This window comes from Myotis myotis, unplaced genomic scaffold (assembly GCF_014108235.1).
Source record: "Myotis myotis isolate mMyoMyo1 unplaced genomic scaffold, mMyoMyo1.p scaffold_m19_p_3, whole genome shotgun sequence".
NCBI lineage: Eukaryota > Metazoa > Chordata > Mammalia > Chiroptera > Vespertilionidae > Myotis > Myotis myotis.
In genome coordinates, this window is record NW_023416335.1 from 210,105,699 (window position 1) to 210,125,393 (window position 19,695).

The 19,695-nt window shown below is 44.8% G+C and overlaps 1 protein-coding gene across 4 annotated transcripts in view; it reads right to left on the reverse strand.

Moving 5' to 3' along the window:
- TCF20 (transcription factor 20) overlaps window positions 1-19,695 on the reverse strand; it is a 160,314-nt gene that overhangs the window by 13,019 nt on the left and 127,600 nt on the right. The gene's annotated exons all lie outside the window — the stretch shown is intronic.

Below are 19,695 nucleotides of genomic sequence, written 5' to 3' on the forward strand. Positions count from 1 at the left end.
TGTCCCATCATCAATAATCATAGCTATAAAAGTCAACCACATCAGCCCCCTGAGGAAGGACGCAGGCTTCTGGTGGCCAGGGCACACCCAGGTAAGGCTACCTGGAAGATACGGCACTTGTTCCTGATTCTAGGAAAAATAGAATAAAAGTGACCGTAAGCCAGTGGTTCTCAACCTTCCTAATGCCGCAACCCTTTAATACAGTTCCTCATGTTGTGGTGACCCCCAATTTCATTGTTACAAATTGAACATAATTAAAGCATAGTGATTAATCACAAAAACAATATGTAATTATATATGTGTTTTCCGATGGTCTTAGGCGACCCCTGTGAAATGGTTGTTCGACCCCCAAAGGGGTCGCGACCCACAGGTTGAGAACCGCTGCCCTAAGCAGTTACACTTGCGGAAAAGAAAGGCTCCCCACACACCCATATCCTCCCCAGGAAAGTGACTAAAGGGCAGCCCGGCTTCTTCTTCCCAGGCAAAGGCAGGCCTGGAAGGCAGCCTCCAGGGGGCGGTGTGGCCCGCAGCCTGCAGCAGTAAGGTCAACAGGGAGCTGGAGAAAGCTCCCCCAAAGCTGACGCTGAAGGTAAACTCACACTGACGCAGCCCAGCCTGAGCGTTCACCATACACCAGGCGCCATACACGACTGATGTGGACCAACTCATCCAGTTTTCATAACTACCCTGGAACCCCCTCAGGCTACAGATGCGGTGCCTGAAGCACCAGAAGGGGAAGTAACCTGCTCCCCGTCACAGCTGGTCTGGGCTGAGCCCTGGACTCCTCCAGAGACAAAGGGGCAGGAATAAGGCTATAAGACAAGTCCTTCCAGAGCCTCACTTCCTCTCGGAAGCAAACATCCTTCTGGGTGCACATGGCCTCTCGCCCTTGCTAAGAAATAGAAGACGACTTGGCCTGGAGTAAACCAAGGACAGCTGGCAGCACTTTGGACAGCCCTAGACTTCATCTCCTTTTGGCGGTGTCAGGGGCCCCTTCAGAACAAAAGGACCCACCGTCAACCGGGGGAGGGAGTGTGGCTGATTTGTTGGTGGCCTGCCCACTGCCAGTCCTGCCCTACCCCTTCTGACCGACGGAGCCCGAAGAGGACTTGTGCTCCAGGCCCTGCCCACCCTAGCGGTGACTCTCAAATAGCGGTGGCCATGTAGGAATGGGTGTGGCAAGCATTTCCGGTAGGCAAGTCTGCAGGGAAAGGAGCTCGTGGGAAAGTTTCCTCCTGAGGGGACAGCTCTAAATACAAAGCTCAACCCATTGAGGGCAGCGTGACAAGATGGAGGGAACCTGGATTCTTTGACACTAAATGAACCAACCCCAGGACCACCCCATCTCCAGACTTGTTAGGGAAAAGGCATTTAAAAAAAATTACCTTTTAATTTAATTTTGCAACTTGCAGTCAAAGTGCTCAGGAAATGTGACCTAAGATGACCATGTGCCAGACACACACACTAGATGTTCCCACACAGACCACCTACTAAAAGCAGCCTGGAGAGCAGATCTTGTCATCACCTGAGGCTACAGACAGGAAAGGGAGGTGATCGAGCTCTTATCTGAACAATGTCATTTCCTTCCCACCTCCGCACATGCCCCTCAGTCCCCTGCAGGGCGTCCAAAGCTCCCTAACCTGGAATAGCCCACAGACCACGGGTCCCATCTTTTTCATAAAGAAAGGAATCTCATTTACATCAATAAAAAGCTTGTTGCTTATTGCAATTAAAAAGTATAATTAACTTACTACACTGCACCCAGAGAAGAAAGACCCTGCATGGTATATCAGAGCCTAAAGACAGAACCTGAGAGTTTAGTTCAGTCATTCTCAAAGGATGGTCCTTGGACCAGCAGCATCAGCACCACCTGGGAATTTGTTAGAAATACAAATTTTGGGATTATGGGAAGATGGCAGAGTAGGTAGCTGTCTCCTCACCTAGACACCAACCGCACTGGCAGAAACTGATTAACTATTTTGAAACTCTAGTCTGTTCAGGGGTTGCAACTTCTAGGGGAAGACTTGGTCAATTTCCGTTCTTAGCACAGTAGCAGCTTGCACACAACCTGGGAGCCAGGGTGAGCAAAAAGAACCCTGTCCTTCACTATTGGGGAACCTCGTCTCTGGCTGCTGCTCCTGGCCACAGGGGTGGATAAAGAGGCAGGCCACTATTGTTGTTGCTCCCTCTAAAACAGTGACTATTCCCTACCCCCTTCATTTTTTGCTTTCTCCACTTTTGGGAGCCAGACATTAAAGACTATGACCTTCAAGAACAACTACATACACGGAGGAAATTAGAAAGTGACTTTGCATACCAAGGGAAGGGCTCAGGAAAGACCTGAGAAGATCTTAAGTTTACACCTCAGGCTGATCCTAGGCACAGAGACAACCTGCAACAACAACCACAAAAAGCAAACCCTGGTTTCCAGAGTTACCTCATTATTAGAGACATTCAAATGTCCAGTGTTCAGCAAACACTCACAGGCATTCAAAAAAAAAACAGGAATGCATGGCTATGGCCTATTCAAAGAAATCGACAGAAACTGTCCCTAAAAAAGACCTAATGGCAGATACACTAGACAAAGACTTTAAAAGAACTGCCTTAAAGATGCTCAAAGAAATAACAAAAGATGTGGGGAAAGTAAAAAACAAACAAACAAAAACAGTGTGTGAACTAAGTACATTAATAAAAGAGATAGAAAACCTTACATGAATGACTATAAAAACATCCAAGAAGCTCAAAGACTCCAAATAAGATGAATTAAAAAAGATCCACACTAAGACATATAATCCAACTTGAAAAAGCCAAAAAAGAGAGAATCCTGACAGAAGTGAATTGTCATAAGTGGTCCTTGGTAAGATTTTCTGCAGCTCTTTCATCAGAAACTTCGGAGGCCAGCAAACAGTCCATCAATATATTCAAAGTGCAATTCCCTCCCCCACCCCCACCCCCCACCCCCAATCTACCAAGAATCCTTTATCTGGCAAAAACTGTCCTTTAAGTGTGAGGGAGAGATTAAGATATTTCCAAATAAACAAAAGCTGAGGGAGTTTGTGATCACTAGACCTACCCAGCAAGCAATGCTCAAGGGAATCCCGCCCGGTGAAATAAAAGGACACTAGAAGTCTATCAACACCGCATGGAGAAATAAAGATCTTAACAAAGGCAAATACACGGGCAATTATAGAAGCAAGTATTACTGTAACAGCAGTCTGTAACTAGTTTTTTGTTTTCTACATGATGTAAGAGACTAATCCAGTTAGTGCACTTTCAATTATTAGTTTATGTTTTGGGGCATAAATGTATAAAAATGCAATTGTGTGGCGTCAACAACCACAGAGGTCGGAGCTGTGAGGGAGCAGAGGCTTCGTATGTTACTGAAGTCACATCAATGTGTGAAGACAGTAACCGCATCATCATGCCCAATCGATGCAGAAAAAGCAGACGACAAAATCCGACACACTTGATGATAAAAACACACATTCCACGTGCACGGATTAGAAGACTTAATATTATTAAACTACCTAAAGTGATCTGCCATCCCCATCAAAATCCCAAAGACTTTTTGTGTGTGCAGAAATAGAAAACTTTATCCTAAAATTTGTACTAAATCTCAAGAGACCATGAATAGCCAAAATAATACTGAAAAAGAACAAAAGAAGAGGACTCATACTTCATTTTAAAACTTTCTACAGAACTACAGTAATAACAGTGCGGCACTGGCAGACAGGGAACAGAGTCCAAAAATAAACCCTCAAAGACAATGCCAAATGATTTCTGACAAGGGTGTCAAGATCATTCAATGGGGGAAAGGACAGTGTGTTTTCAACAAATGATGCTGGGAAAAGTGGATATCCACATGCAAAAGACTGAAGTTGGACCCTTCCCTAAAACCACATACAAAAATTAACTCAAAATGGATCAAATACCTAAATGTAAGACACAAAACAATAAAACTCTTAGAAGAAAACAGGACAAAAGCTTCATGAAAATAGATTTGGCAAAAATTTTGGGGGTTATGACACCAAAGGCCCATGTAGCAAAAGAAAAAAATAGACAAATATGACTTCATGAAAATTTAAAAAAATTTTGTGCATTAAAAGCCATTATTGCCCTGGCCAGTGGCTCAGTGGTTAGAGCGTTGGCCTGTGCACCCTGGATGGCCGCATGTTTGATTCTGGGTCAAGGGCACATACCTGGATTGCAGGTTTGATTCCCACCCCAGTTCAGGGAGTGAGGGGGAGGCTACCAATTGATATGTTGCTCTTCTCTATCTATCTATCTATCTATCTATCTATCTATCTATCTATCTATCATCTATCTATCTCTCTCTCTCTCCCCTCCCCCTCCCTTCTACTCTCTCTAAAAATTAATTGGAGCCCAGCTGGTATGGCTCAGTGGTTGAGCATTGACATATAAACCAGAAGGTCACAGTTCGATTCCTGGTCAGGGCAAAGGCCGGGGGTTGTGGGCTAGATCCCCAGTGTGGGGCGTGCAAAAGGCAGCTGATTGGTGATTCTCTCTTATCATTGATGTTTCTATCTTTCTCTCCCTCTCCCTTCCTCTCTCTGAAATCAATAAAAACGTATTTTTGAAAAAAATCAATAGAAAAAATATCCTTACTCCTTGGGTGAGGGTTAAAAAAAAAAAGACATTATTAAGAGAGTAAAAAAAGCAACCCACAGAATGGGAGAAAATATCAGCAAATCACATATAGGGTAAGGGATTAATATCTAGAATAATAAAGATCTCCTAAAACTCAACAGCAACAAAATAACCCATTTTAAAAATGGGCAAAGGACTTGAAGAGGCATTTCTCCCGGGAAGATATACAAATGTGAAGATAAGCATAAGTGAAGATGCTCAGCGTTGATCATTAGGGAAATGCAAATCAAAACCACAAGGTACCACTTCACACCCATCAGAATAACTACTGTCAAAACAATAAACAAAACAAGAAAGAAAAAACCCCACCAAGTATTGGCAAGGATGTGTAGGTAGAAGTTGGAACCCCTGTGTACTGTCGCTGTAAATGAAAACTGGTACAGTTGCTGCAGAAAACAGTATGGTGGTTCCTCAAAGTTAAAAATAGAACTACCATATGATCTAGCAATTCCATGTGCCAGGTGCCAAAGACAGAAGAGGAAAACTTATTATCTCTATACTATCCTGCTTCTATTCTCCCCTTCCATACCCCAAATCAATACCCAGGCTAATACCGTTTCTAATTAGGTTTTTATTCTTTACTTTTTACCTGAAGAAACCAATTACACTATCATTCTCCCATAATGCAAATAACACAACAGTCACTGCGGGCTAAGTGTCCTTTGTTTTTGACACACTGTTGCTCCAAGTTTAACTATTCATTCCTAGGAGAGGTAAGTCCACACAACACTGCTCCCCACACAAATCACACACACAGCTGGGCTCCAATCATGGTTTCTAAAGGTATGTTTTTCAAACAAGCAACAACCCAATCTCAACAGTGCATTTTTCACTTAACAAAAGGAATAAAGGTTATTTTTAAGCAACTCGGACAAGAATCCTACTTTTATTAATACTATAATCTTGGGAAATAAATGATAAAATGTATGCTTAGTTTTTGGACAACAGAAAGTGGCCACACACCCTCCCTGATCCGTACAGCAGCCCTTGTCACTGTCCCAGAGGCAGGCTCACTGGCAGGAGGCGGCAGAGTGCAGGAGCTGAATCACCTAAGAGCAATTTAATCCATACCCAGCAGAAGCGCCCCGGGAGAATTGTGCCTCTTCATTCACAGAAAGGCTTTCCTATGAGTTGTGACGGCGACCTGAATAATCGCCCTGTTTAATAAGCATCTCCAAGCAGCCTCAGAGCACCAATGCATTTGGGTCATAGTATTATTAGTGCTGGCGAAGATCAGTTCTGTTCGAGCCTTCAGGATCACACATGAGATGGCTTTTATCCAGCACTGCACATGCTTCTGCTCATGCTCACAGTATTATTCATGTCTGTCTCTCTCTCCTAAACTGTGAGCTTCATTCTTGTGTCCCCAGGGCCTGGCACACTGTAGGAACCGTAAATGTGGGCTAATGGAACGGATGCGAGGTCTGACAAATTGGAGAGCTTGGAGGAAACGAACGAGGCTGCTCTTCAATGTGAGTTAAAGAGCTGATGCTGGTAGAGCCTGGAGAACGTGGAGCGAGGTGTGTGTTAATTTTCGGCCAACAGCAAGAGCTTCCTTCCCCTCTTAATGAAGCTTCTATATCTAGGGCAGAGCCGCCGCTGCTGAGCCCTGGACTGTTAGCTCTGAGGCAGCCACTGGTCTACATACAAGCAGCTACCCTTTGAGGCCCTGAAAACATCTTTCTTTGAGGCGACTCTGCACCTATTAATTTTCCTCCAGGAGCGCTACAAGCTGTTGGTTAAAGCAATACATACAAAACCCTCTGTTTTGGGTCCTTGCTGCCTTAGCGCTAGAGTTGCTAGACAACCTTATGTTCCCTCACAAAAGCTCATGAGACCAGCTGGGGCATCTGCTGCTGCCTGCCATGCTCAGACTCGGGAGGAGTATGGGCGCTGGCCTCTGGGACCTTCATCACAGCCCAGAGCGACACCCAGGCTTCAGGGCCAACCTTGGAGGCCAGAGAGTCGCCCAGTTCTTCTCAGGCCCGTTTACTCAATGCTATGAGGCACAGTGCACGGCTGTCAAAGCTGCCTTTATGTCCCCCAGCTGTTCTAGCAAAGGCACCAATTTCAGAAACGGAATCCGTTAAATGCACACCTCAGTATATTAAGTATGGTGATACCAGTGTTAAGCGCCAGCAGCATTCACTGGCTGGCGAGAGTTGTGTGTACCTTAAGACAAAAGTTCCAGGTTTGACTGGCTTTTTAGAGTAAAACGTGGATGGTCTAACGTGAATGCTGACCAAATGTCAAGCAGCACAAGGGTATCAGCTCTTGTGGGAAAACCAAAAAAAGTCACCCCATCCATTTGTCCTCTGTAGAATGGCGATAACCCTTTTTACCCTGCCTTCCTTATACAGTTGTTGTCTGAAATAACTGTGAAAGTGTTTTATAAACTAGAATGAGTTACATAATTATTAGGATTTAATTAAGACCAAGTTAGAAGATTATTTTTTGGAACTAATTTTCTCCCTTAGATTACTGCCTGAACATCTGCTGGCACCATCTTTTTATAGGTTAGTTGCTGTGTGTACATTTCAGTATTATTTCACCGAGGAAGGTGCTGGCTGCATGGTCAGCTCTTGCCAAATCCCCGAACACTGCACCTCTTAGCTACTCTTCAGCCTTTCACTGTTTCCCCTCCTAATTCTATCCTAAATAATACAGATCAATGGGAATTATTCTGAATGTTTTGTGAGGCACTGGTACTTAGTGCTAAATAAATAGGGGGAAAAAATTACACACCATCAAGCAAATTAAACACTAGCAGGAGATGAAAAGCATGGAAACCTCCCCCAAAAGGCACACTGAACACCAGGAAGGAGAAAAGTGCCTGCAGGCTGGTCTGTCACCTGCCATGTGCTCCTAGCCAAGATTCCTCTCTCAGCCTCCCCGCTCTCAATGCAACCTCATTCACTCACCTTAGAATAATCTAGAATAACTTCTACCTACTGCCACAAGGGGCTGAGGCCCAGCAGGTGGTACTGCTTCTCAGTACACACCTAGGGCCTAAAGCCCATCTCCTCTGCCCTCAGGGGTAAGGGACATACATACACAAACTTTCTTCAGTCCGATCGTCATCTTTCAGATGTAATCATCTGGAATAAAATTATCCATTTAGACCCCTGTTACCCTCCCAGAGAACTCCCAATCAAAAAGTGGCTCTGCTGCTGACCCTGAAAACTATTAACTTCTTTGGGAAAGCTTTTCAAACCACATTATAAAACCTGTGATAAGTGTCTTTGTGGCTACATGAATGGGGGTTAAAGGGTGGCTGGCCACAAAGGAGCAAAACGCATGACAGCATGACCAAGGCAAACACCTAGGTGCGGAGCCTGGCGTGTCTCGCGCTGCATTCCTGGCCTTTTCTGATCCAGAGGAGAGCCTGTTCCCTGAATTCCCTTCCTACTAGCTCTGTCCTTGCAGGTGCGTTTACAGTGGAGTCAGGATGTTCTGAATCGGGCTAGAAGGCTTGGGATTAAAGACCTTTTTTTCTTCATTAACAATGTCCTTCCTTGTCTTTCTGCACTTCATCTGTCTGTCTAACAGAAGAGCCAGAATTTAGCCATAACCTTGATCACACGAAGAATATATTCAAAGTAGACATGCCTTTCCACAATGAAGATGTTCACTTTACCATTCAAAAACAAATAATGAGAATTTTCAGGTCTAAGATGCAGGTGGGGAAGGCGTCTTTCTCTAGCAGATTCTAACACATATATCCCTTCTTTTGCTGTTGCTATTTAACAAATCCAGACGGTCACACATTAGGCACAGGCCCAGCAGATGTGACGGTGACCAAAGTGACAAAGGTACAAAGCCAGCTGGTGCTTCTTTACAGAACTCTAAAGTGCAAGTTGTTCCACTGAATATGAAGAAAGGATCATGACTTCCTAACGAGCTATTTTGGGGGCTCTTATTAATTTGTCAATTTATGAATCTGTCTTCTTCATATGTCAATTCTGAATCTACAGCATCAAACTGAAAAGCTTGGAAACTGAAAACACGGGCCAGCAGAATATGAGTTAAGACCTGGATCAGTGTGGTCTCTATGGGCTGTTTTCTCCACTCCTCACCCTCCCTCTAGCATGCTGGCTTCTCCAAAGGCTGTGAAGGAGCAGATGATCAAGGCGCCTCTGATTCTCAGTGGTCTTTGCTCTGACATTAAAGTTTTTAAAAATGGCTTCTACTTCAGAAATGTAATAATCTTCCCTTTCTGTCCATTCAGCACCTTTTTCTTGCCTGCCTGTGCGAGGCAAAGGGGCTGAACGCAGGGTGGCAAGTCCATCAAGTGTTTGCCCTCAAGGGATTTACAGAAGGGGGGGTAAGAAACCCAAACTGAGCTGTTATGATGTGAACAGTACTTCAGAGCCTAGAGGTCCAGTGAGACCTGGTTAAGGAGGTCAGAACCGTTCTTGCTGCTGAGCACAGTGGAGAGAGAACTAGTAGGAGCTACTCGGCAGAGAGGGAAGGGAAGGTGGGCTGGAATGAGCTCTCAGGATGTGGAGGGTGCACACAATGGAACTTGATTCTGAGGGGTCCACAGCAGCCATGGGTCAGGGACGTCATGGAAGAGTTTGGGTGTGTGTGTAAATACAAGCCACCGTGGAGGCAAAACCAATAGGACTTGGTGATGAGCTGCAGCCGCTGGGATTGGTGAGACGGCAGCCCTGCTGAGCGGTGGTGCCTCACGTGGTGGGCACAGTGCAAGGCATCAGTGTAGCAGGATTCCGAGGAGAGGACACACGTGGCCTTCATTCTAAAAGCTACTTACTCTTAGAAACATTCCATTTACAGAACAGAATGGTCTGGATTTAGAGCAAAATTTCAACTGGAATTCTCAGGAATCGGTTTAATTTCAAATGACATTTTCTGGGAAATTGAAGGTAAGGCTAGAAATCTTCCTGGAACATCTCAGTCCGCACTTAGTTGGATCAGAGTGGTTATTCTCTATCGCCTCAGAGTGATCATTCTATTATTGGGCATATTCTTGTAAGATGCTAGGTAGAGGCTAAGCTTTATCAAAGTGACCCCAAGACACAACTTAAAACTTGCTTTAAAAAAAGAAATCTCTGGCCCTGGCCGGTGTGACTCAGTTGGTTGGGCATCATGCCATGCACCAAGGGTTGCTGATTTGACTCTTGGTCAGGGCACTTGTGGGGGTTATGAGCTCAATCCCCATAGGGGGTGTGTGGGAGGAAGCCAATCGATGTTTCTCTCCCCACCCCCACTCTCTCAAAATCAATAAAAAATTTAAAAAATACATCTCTGGTAGCAAGCTGTTTTTCTTATAATTTGTTCATCCCAGAGTGAAAGAAAGAAAACCTAGTTGAAAACATGTTCCAGTCAGCTGACATCTCCTGTATTGGCCTTCCTTATATTCAGGGGGTCATTTTGTTCTAGGTCCCTGCCTCAAACACAGGCAGTCTACAAGGAGACGAAGACATGCCATGAAAAATGGAGAGAGAGCTGGGTGTGGCCCATGAGAGGAAGGAGGCGGCCCCTGGCCTGCCTCCCACCAACTATGGGCTTGGACCAGTCCATTCATTTAAGCCTCGATTTTCTCAACAGTACACTGGGGATAAAATACCCAGCTGGGAGGGAGGGGGAGGGAGCAGAGTGGAAAATCAATCTCTTAAGGGAATTAATGAGGAACCCCCCACCCCCAATCCTGAATGTGCTCAACAGTGAAGGAAAAGAATATTTTAAAAATGACATGCAGGGTATCCCTAAGATACCCTGTATAAAAATAGAAGGAAAAAACGGAAGTCCCAGCAGAGATCCCATGGGACGGAGAGCCCGAAACAACTGAGGCCTGGCCTTACGTGCAAGGCCACGGGACGCTGGAGTTGAGGAGCAGCATGGACAGCAGGGCTAGCTTTTAAAACAATCCACTCCTAGTGATGAAACTTAAACCCATCAATGCTACAACTTCTGTGCAGCTGTTCTGAACATTCAGGTCCAGTATTTAACCACACTTTATTCCCTCCTCAACTACCTGTTTTAATACAGACACTTTTTATCGATGATAATGTTTTCTAGACAAGCACTAGTACAGGGACTAGTAATTCTTTCTACCAAGCTGTCCACAAAGCTGAAACTGTTTAGAATGATCACACGTGGAATGAACAGCATCTGTGATGGGCACAGGCGCTGGCTACTCACTGTGGGTGTTTTGTGTGTTTTTTTAAGTTCTTACCCAACGGTATGTTTTTAGTGCTTTTGGAGAGAAAGGAAGGGTGAGGGGAGAGAAGCATCAATGTGAGAGAGAAGCAGATCAATTGCCTCCCACATGTACCCTGACCCGGGATCAAACCCACCACCTAGGTATGTGCCTTGACCAGGAACGGAACCCACAACCTTTTGGTGTACGGGACAACACTCCAACCAATTGAGCCAGGCAGCCTGGATCTTGCTGTGGGTTTTAAATGTTCTAGAATTCCCTGACTAATTCTAATTCTCCTGGGTTTATAGTCTTCAGATTCAGCAAGACTAAATTTACGAAGGCAAACAAAGCAATTTCCCAAATAAAATGCTTCCACTTGCCACAATTTAAATGAGTACCAGTCTTCACCTCCAATATTAAAGCGTTACAAAAAAGATTTGGTTTAATTGTTTTCTCTTGCACAAAATGTCTATTGTTAATACATATTCTTCATAACTCTATTTATCAGAGTCAACATAGATTTCACTAAGGAGGCTTCTCTGGGCGAGCCACACCTGGGTTTCTGCCTGAAACAATTTGTGCTTTATCCTGCCCACAGGTGAAAATATTCTATTAAAATATTTCTAATCAGAAGTTTTCTTTTGTAATAGGAGAAAGAAGCTGTAACTTTTTAAAAAATATACAGTATAACTCTGTCTAGGAGAGTTTTTACGTGTTATAAAAAGGGGTTTGTCACCCTAGCCCAGCCGTGGGCAAACTACGGCCCGCGGGCCGGATCCGGCCCGTTTGAAATGAATAAAACTAAAAAAAAAAAAAAAAAAAAGACCGTAACCCTTTTATGTAATGATGTTTACTTTGAATTTATATTAGTTCACACAAGCACTCCATCCATGCTTTTGTTCCAGCCCTCCGGTCCAGTTTAAGAACCCATTGTGGCCCTCGAGTCAAAAAGTTTGCCCACCCCTGCCGGTTTCGCTCAGAGGATAGCGTGTCTGCCTGTGGACCGAAGGGTCCTGGGTTCGATTCTGATCAAGGGCATGTACCTCGGGTGCAGGCTCTTCCAGGCCCAGGTCCTGAGGGGTGCGTGCAGGAGGCAACCAATCGATGTGTCTCTCTCACATCGATATTTATCGCTGTCTCTCCCTTTCTCTCTGAAAAATCAATGGACAAATATCCTTGAATGAAGATTTTTTTTAAAATGGGGTTTGCGCCCTTTAAGAAGCTAAAAAGGAAAGGGCGGAAGTTCAGGTTTCCGGCAGTAATTGGTGTTTTCGGAGAACCATAAAAAATGTGGGAATCCAGCAGGATTAGGAGCCCCTGCAGCCCTGGGAGAAGACACAGAATGGCCTGTTCTCTAAGTATGGAGACTTGAAATTTAGTCTGCACAACACTATGTATTAGCTTATTTTTATTTTACCCTTTGCTCAACCATGGATTGGCTTATATAGAGAAACCCTTACCTTTTGTGCTTTCTAAGTAAAAAAAGGTACCTTGTAAAAGAAATTACCTGCCAGGAAAGTGACTCTGGGTATAATCCCATTTCTCTCCCCAGTTCATCCCACCCAGGAGGTGGGCCTATGCTTCTGGAAAGCCAGTTACGGTGCCGCTCGATTTGCGAGGCACCCAGATTTAGCTCTTCACAGTTTCAGCTGCAGAAATGACTTAATTTACTGCCACAATAGGCCTCTTTTAACAACATTTCAAATACATGCGGCTTATGCTGGAACTTAAATCGCCAAAGAAGCTCCAGATTCTTGGCTCTGGAGGGCTTTCTTATCTTTACTGCCTCGCTTCCTACTTGCCCAGATTGACTTCCACCTCAGCCTCACCAATCCTTTCATCTGCTCATCCCCTTGAGGGAACTGAGTATTTATGAGTTAAGGCCTCGTCGGCAAAGCCACCCTATTCTGGAAGTTCAAGGGCAGGAGCAGCCTGAAAAGGAACAGACAGCAGAGGCACTTTTATACGGGGCAAAGTTCCAGCAGAAAGGAACTTGAAAAAACTAGCCGGCCTGGGCGGATTTCAGCTCCTGCCAATGCAACTACCCACAGGGTCACTGGTCCCCACACCCGAGAGCTGGCTGCTTTACGGGGCCACTTAATGAGGTGATAATGTGTGCGGAACCGCACAGGGCCTTTCAGGTCACCCCTCCCACAGCAGTGCTGTTAACCCCCACGCCTTTTCTTCCCAGAAACACTGCACTGGAAGGAAACACTTTGTCCAAACCTAGACTGGGAGCTCTGGTACCAAAGTTAGGGACTAGCTTATGATCGAACTTTGGTTGTCTCTAGCTTTAGTTGACTAGTTAAACACTGAGTTTTCAGAGTTGATTTTAGTCAATGTGCAGCAGCCCAGCCGTTTTTTATCCCCAAGAAAGTTTAAGAACTATTGGCTCAATGCATCTTCATGGATATGGACATTTTTTTTCTTCGTTTCTGTTTTAGAAACTTAATCCCAGAGTAGGAAAAGACTCAGGAAGAGGCCAATCCTCACTTCAACAGCCAAAGAAAATGGAAACTTGCAAGTAACAGGACCAGGATTCGAAATCTTGACCAAATTCAATACTTACCTCCCCCACCTCCAATTTTTAAATGTCAATAGACTATCATGACATGTCCCATTTTCCCTTACAACAACCTGATAGGAGTCCAGTTATTAGCTCCATGAGCCTTCCTGACTCACCTGGCCCCTTGGGCAAGTTAGCGCAGCCTCTGGGAGCTTACACAGACCTACCCCTCGCAGCACTCACACCGTGCTGATCTAAGCTTAGACACTGTCAGAAATTCCTTAATTCCGAAATAGTCATACTTCTCTCCTTAGATTTCACATGAACATAACATACTTCCTGACTTCCCCATCACACCTGTTCCTCCTGCAGGCCTTCCTATTTCAAGAAATGGCACATTCACCCAGAAACCTGTTTCCACTTCTGCCCACACAGGCCACAGGCATCCGCCTCTCCAGCTGCGTTACCCTCTCCCGTATTCAATACCATCTCCCCACACTGCTTTGTTTCTGACCCTCCCTACAGCCCCTGTACCCTCCGTCTAAAATTCACTCTTGTCACCCTGACGAAGTGGCTCAGTTAGTTGGAGTGTTTGTTGCCCATACATCAAAAGGTTGCATGTTTGATACCGTGGGGCACATACCTAGGTTTCAGGTTCCATCCCCAGTTGGGGCACATACAGGAGGCAACCAATCAATGTTTCTCTCTCACATCCATATTTTTCTCTCTCAAAATCAATAAGAACATATTCTAGGGTGATGATTAAAAAAGAAAATTAAAATGTGCTCTTGTGAACTGTAATAGAAAAAAAGGTTAACAACTAACTAAATAAAAATAAAACACTCTCTAGTCTCACAGGCTGGCTCATTATTCCCATCTCAGCTCCTCAGCACACTCTACCTGGATTCCCAATCTAAGGCAGCGACCTGGTGATTTGTTCCTGACACCTAACAGATGCCAACCAGACGGATGAATGAATGAGGACAGGGTGCCAGTAAACCAGGGTGTAAGCCGGCACTGGCATGGCCATCTTGGGTTTTTAGAAAGATCACTTCAAAGTAGAGGATGGAGTGGGAGTGTTCAAACTAAAGGGTATGGAGACCCATTAAGATGCTACTGTGATGAGAGAGGACGCTGGTTTGGACCAGTAGGGTGGCAATGAAGATGAAAGGGATTTGAGTTACATAGGAAATAAAAACAGGATACAGTGACTGCCTGGATGGGAGAAACAGGAGAAGGAGAGGAGTCGAAGATGGCTCCAGGTCTTTGGTTGGACAGAGGACATGGAACTAGGTGAGGGACACTGGTTTTGAGGGAGGCCAGTGGGCAGCTGGACAGATCTGGAACTTGTGTTTTGAGTCATTAGGTCATGTTCTCATAAAGTAAGCGTTTCTCTCGCTTATTCTGAGTCCAAGTGGAGGCTGTCCTCTAGATGGCCAGTCTAGGACAACAAGCACCAGTGTCAGGACCCCGAACCTCACATTTTTCTCTCAAGAGGCACAACACTGAAATGCACCACCAACAAAACCTTGTGCAGATACCCGCTGTAATGAAGGCAGGCCCGCGGCGATGGTCCCTGGCAGACTGTGCCTTACAAGGAACTACCAGGATAAGCACCAAGACACTGTGTAAAAGACAGATGTAAAGTGTTTTGGTAACGAGACTGAGTGAGTTTGTTCTATAAGCTACTTGATAGTTTCAGGCAGAAATTTGTTCTTGGTCTCATGCATCCGCTTCTGTGGCAGTTCTTCAGTTCTATTCTCCTACCACACATGACTTCACAACAGTATGCTGCCAACACATTCAAATCCAGTGTCCTCTCAGAAGCGCATGCAGCCCAAACCACTCCACTTTCCTGGCAAACAGGAACAGGGTCGCATGGGGTTGGATTTTCTCTTCAGTTTCATTTCTCCCCAACACGCTCCGTGTGGACACATCTTTACTAAAATGACATGTGAGAACACCTGTAGAACAGCACCAGCCCGCAGTACTTAGTTCCTTTTAAAGTGACCTCAACTCAAAAGCCTCTAGGACAGTGGTTCTCAACCTTGGCTGCACATTAGAATCACCTGGGAATCTTTTTAAAATCCTGCTTTCTGGGCCTCATCCTCCAGAAATTCTGTTTCTTTGTTACTCATGTTGTGGCCCCACCCCATAAAAAAGAAACAGAATTTCTGGAGGATGAGGCCCAGAAATCAGGATTTTAAAAAGATTCCCAGGTGATTCTAATGTGCAGCCAAGGTTGAGAACCACTGATCTAAGAGCTCTCCTAATGCCTTATTTACGGGGCACTCCTGAAGAAAGGACTTCCACACATCTGAATTTTCCAGACAATTGAAGTTATTCAGAATAGGAAAACTATGCACAGAAAAATGACAGCAAATTGAGGAAAAATGTTAAAATTCCAAATTAATAATCAATGGACATAAAACATTAAAATTAATAGGAAACAATAGCAATATCACCAATGCAAGAAATAAAATAAAAAAGAATTATATATTTAAGACCATCCAATGCCACTGAGGTTGTAGTAAAATATGGGAGAGGGAGAAAAAGAGAGAGGAAGAGAGAGAGAGAGAGAGAGAGAGAGAGAGATTGGTTGCCTCCAGTACTCACCCCAACCAGGGCTGGGAATTGAACCTGCAACCCAGGTACACACCCCTGACTGGGAATCGAACCTTGACCCTTAAGGTGCATGGGCTGACGCTCTACCCACTGAGTGACACAGGCACCAACTTCAGATTTTCAGTGGTTTTCTAGCAAGGACTCTGTCATCCTCTGCCACTGGGGATTGAGCCTACAGCCGAGGTATGTGCCCTTGATATGAATCGAACCCATGACCCTTCAGACTGAGGGCGGATGCTCTAACCCAGGGGTGGGCAAACTTTTGACTTGAGGCCCACAATGGGTTCTTAAACTGGACCGGAGGGCCGGAACAAAAGCATGGATGGAGTGTTTGTGTGAACTAATATAAATTCAAAGTAAACATCATTACATAAAAGGGTACGGTCTTTTTTTTTTTAGTTTTATTCATTTCAAACGGGTTGGATCCGGCCCGCGGGCCGTAGTTTGCCCACGGCTGCTCTAACCACTGAGCAACTGACTAGGGAGACCTTGTTGGCTCTTTTAACATATTAGCGATAACTAGTTTACATTACAGGAATGATATCTCTACACCTAAAAGAAATAAACATTGTAGGAAAATTAAGTCTTACAATTTGTCACAATTTATTCTGTAAGGTAATATAAAAAATAAAATTCAAAACTGCAAATTTCACATGAGATTCCTTAGAATTTAGAAAAGCCAAATTTTGAGTTTAGTCTCAAGGTCATCGTGTAGTGATAAAAAAGAAGAGATAACTGTTGAGAGCAAGAGGTAGTAGATAATTACACAACTTTCCGCTACAGCTAACAGTCGTGGGAACAGAGCTGAGCAGGCCTGGGTGCCTTGATGTGTAATGCAGACAGGCTGTGACAGAAGTGTGAGCTCTGATAACAAAGACCAAGTGACTGCCAGAGAAGGGCAGGTGAGGGAGGGAGAGGAAAGACGCGGGAGAGGAATGGAGAGTGTGGGACTGTGTGAGGGAGGGCGAGGGGAGAGGGAGTCCAGCAGAGGTCCCTGTGGGTCATCTGGATGGGAGGTGGGAGAGGGAGAGGGACACTGGAGTGAAGAACAGGATGCTGGTATCAGCATCCTTGCTAGGCTTCTAACTTGAGCACAACATAGATGGGAATTCACGGAGCATCTAGGATAAATCCTTTATTTTACAGATAACCAGAAAGGGGAACTGACCTTTTTTGTTGTTTTAACATTCGGTCGCATTTTAATAATGTAATCAATGTATTAATACTTTTATGCTTACCAAATAATGTTTTTGTCACAATGTGAAGTAAATCAAGGAGGATGTTAGGCTGTTAACTTGGGGAAGACACATTTTTTCCATTATTTAAACTTGTATTAAAAATACACTTTAAATATTATTTTTAATACACTGACCCCAATTTTTTTTTTTTTTTTTTTTTTTTTTTTTTTTTTTTTTTTACTAAAACCAGTTCTTTAACATATACTGTGGGGTAAAAAAAAAGACGAAAAATTTTGCATGATGCTGTCAGCCTGGTGGGGGAGGAGGGACTGGAACAAGTACAGGCAAAGCTGGGCTGTGCTGTCAAGGGACACACCAGAGATCCACGGTTACCAGGTCCCTGTCTGATGCCACAACCCTCAAGGCCTCGCATTCCTAAATGTGTCAAAGGTAATTTTTACACACCAAGTCACATGTATGCCTCTTAGAAGCAACTAACTGTCACACCATCCATGCCAGAGGTCACTGTGGATTCACATATATAATTACACCAAGATAAGTAAGCAGAGGTCAAAGTTAGACAAAACCAAAGAGGACTGCACAGAATGAATGGATTAAGTCCTACACTCAGAAAAGGAAGGAGAGTGAAGACGGTATGTACAAGAATTTCTAGTTTTCAGCAATTTTCAGAGTAGTGTTACACTTATAGGAAGAGGAGCCACTGTCTCTTGAGTACTCCATATTATTTTGATATATCATGCTTGTCAAAACACCTGATAAATACATAGGCTAAAATGGGTCTCTAATAAAATATATGTGGCCTTATCTCAACATAATAGGATTGAGAGCATGCTTATTAAACAGACCAAAATTGGATGCATCTGCTAAAATCTAAGATAAAACCAGACTCAAACGACCTTGACAATTTGAAATGTCATCAATCAAATTAAATAAAAGAAGGCCAGTTAGTGTAATTTTAATCTGTTCTTGAGTACATTAGAATAAAAGCTAAGCATAACAGAAAAGGATCTTGTAGTCATAGTGGAACATCAGCTCAAAGAGCCAAGAAGCATAACTTTTTAAACCATTTTTAAAATCAACACATCACTAAGTCTGAGTGTGTGTCACTAAAGTTGAGTCTTCCTTTATTCTAGGGGTAATGGAATGGTATGTTCTCCCTTCCTATCTCACTGGGTGGCTGGGGAGAACAAAACAGATGTGCTAGTCTTTTGAAAAATTAAATTCAACATAAAAGCCAGCATTCTATTCTAAAAGAGGGAAGTAAAATAAATAGAATAGACTTGAGGAAAGAGAAAGTTAATATTTTTAAAGGGCACTGGCAAAGTGAGTAGGTACAATCCTCCTATATAATAAAAGCCCAGTGGCCAAATGGCGGAATGACCAAAACGACTGGTTGACCAGACGTTATGATGTGCACTGACTACCAGAGGGCAGACGCTAAATGCAGAAGCTGCCCTCTGGTGGTCAGTGCGCTACCACAGTGGGAGCACCGCTCGGCTGACCGGATGAGCGGCTGCTCCTGCTGCGAACCTCAGGGCCGATGAGCAGGAACCTGGGCTGTGATCGTTGCCTCCTTGCCCCAGGCTCCTACTCCTCACTCCCTGCCACCTCCTCCTCCAGACGCCCACTGGGCTCCTGGAGCTGACCCCAGAGGCTGGGAGGCAAGTTCGTGACTATGGTGGGACTGAGGCCTACTCCGTCGCCTCTCAGTGCTATTGAACCCGGGCCCAGCCTTGACCGGGTCCCCTGGAGAGGCGAGTGCTCCAGCTCCACAGAAGATGCCAGACCTGGGAGCAGCCGCTCAGAGGGCAGGTCCGTAGCCGCTAGGCAGACCAGGACAAGTGACACTCCCACAGTGGCCGATCCCCGCAGGCCACGCCCCCACTAGTGCCCAAATCCTGTGTACTGGGCCTGTAGTATCTGTCTATATACAAGGCTAAGCGACTGGCTGACCAGCTGGTAGGTATGATGCACACTGACCACCAGGGGGCAGACGCTCAACGCAGAAGCTGCTGAGCAACAGCAACTTTGCAGAGTGCCCTCTCACACTCTGGGACCCCTCAGGGGATGTCGGACTGCCGGTTTGGGCCTGATCCCCACAGGCCAGGCCGAGGGACCCCACTCACTCTGCAGATGCCCTTCGAGCCCCAGCGCCACTCCAGGTGCGGCCGGTTGGGGTGGGGCCATGGGAGGTTGGCTCCAGGGTGTGTCTGGCCTGTCTAGCCCAGTCCCACCCCGCCAGCCACCTTCTAGTTAATTTCCTTTCAATGTGCACAGATCCGTGCACCAGGCCTTTAGTAAAGTAATAAGCTTAAAGCTGCAATATGAGATTTAAGATTGGTCATGAAACTAATATAATGTGATACATCAATTATATTTATTAGAAAAAAGATTGCTCAACTGTTTGTGTTCTGAAACCTGTCATTAAAGGGGATGGTAGAATTTGCAGCCCTGATGGAGCTATCAGAAAGCTAAAACATCTAGGTGTACAGACTCTATTACACAGCATTGTAGGGACAGAAATACCCGTT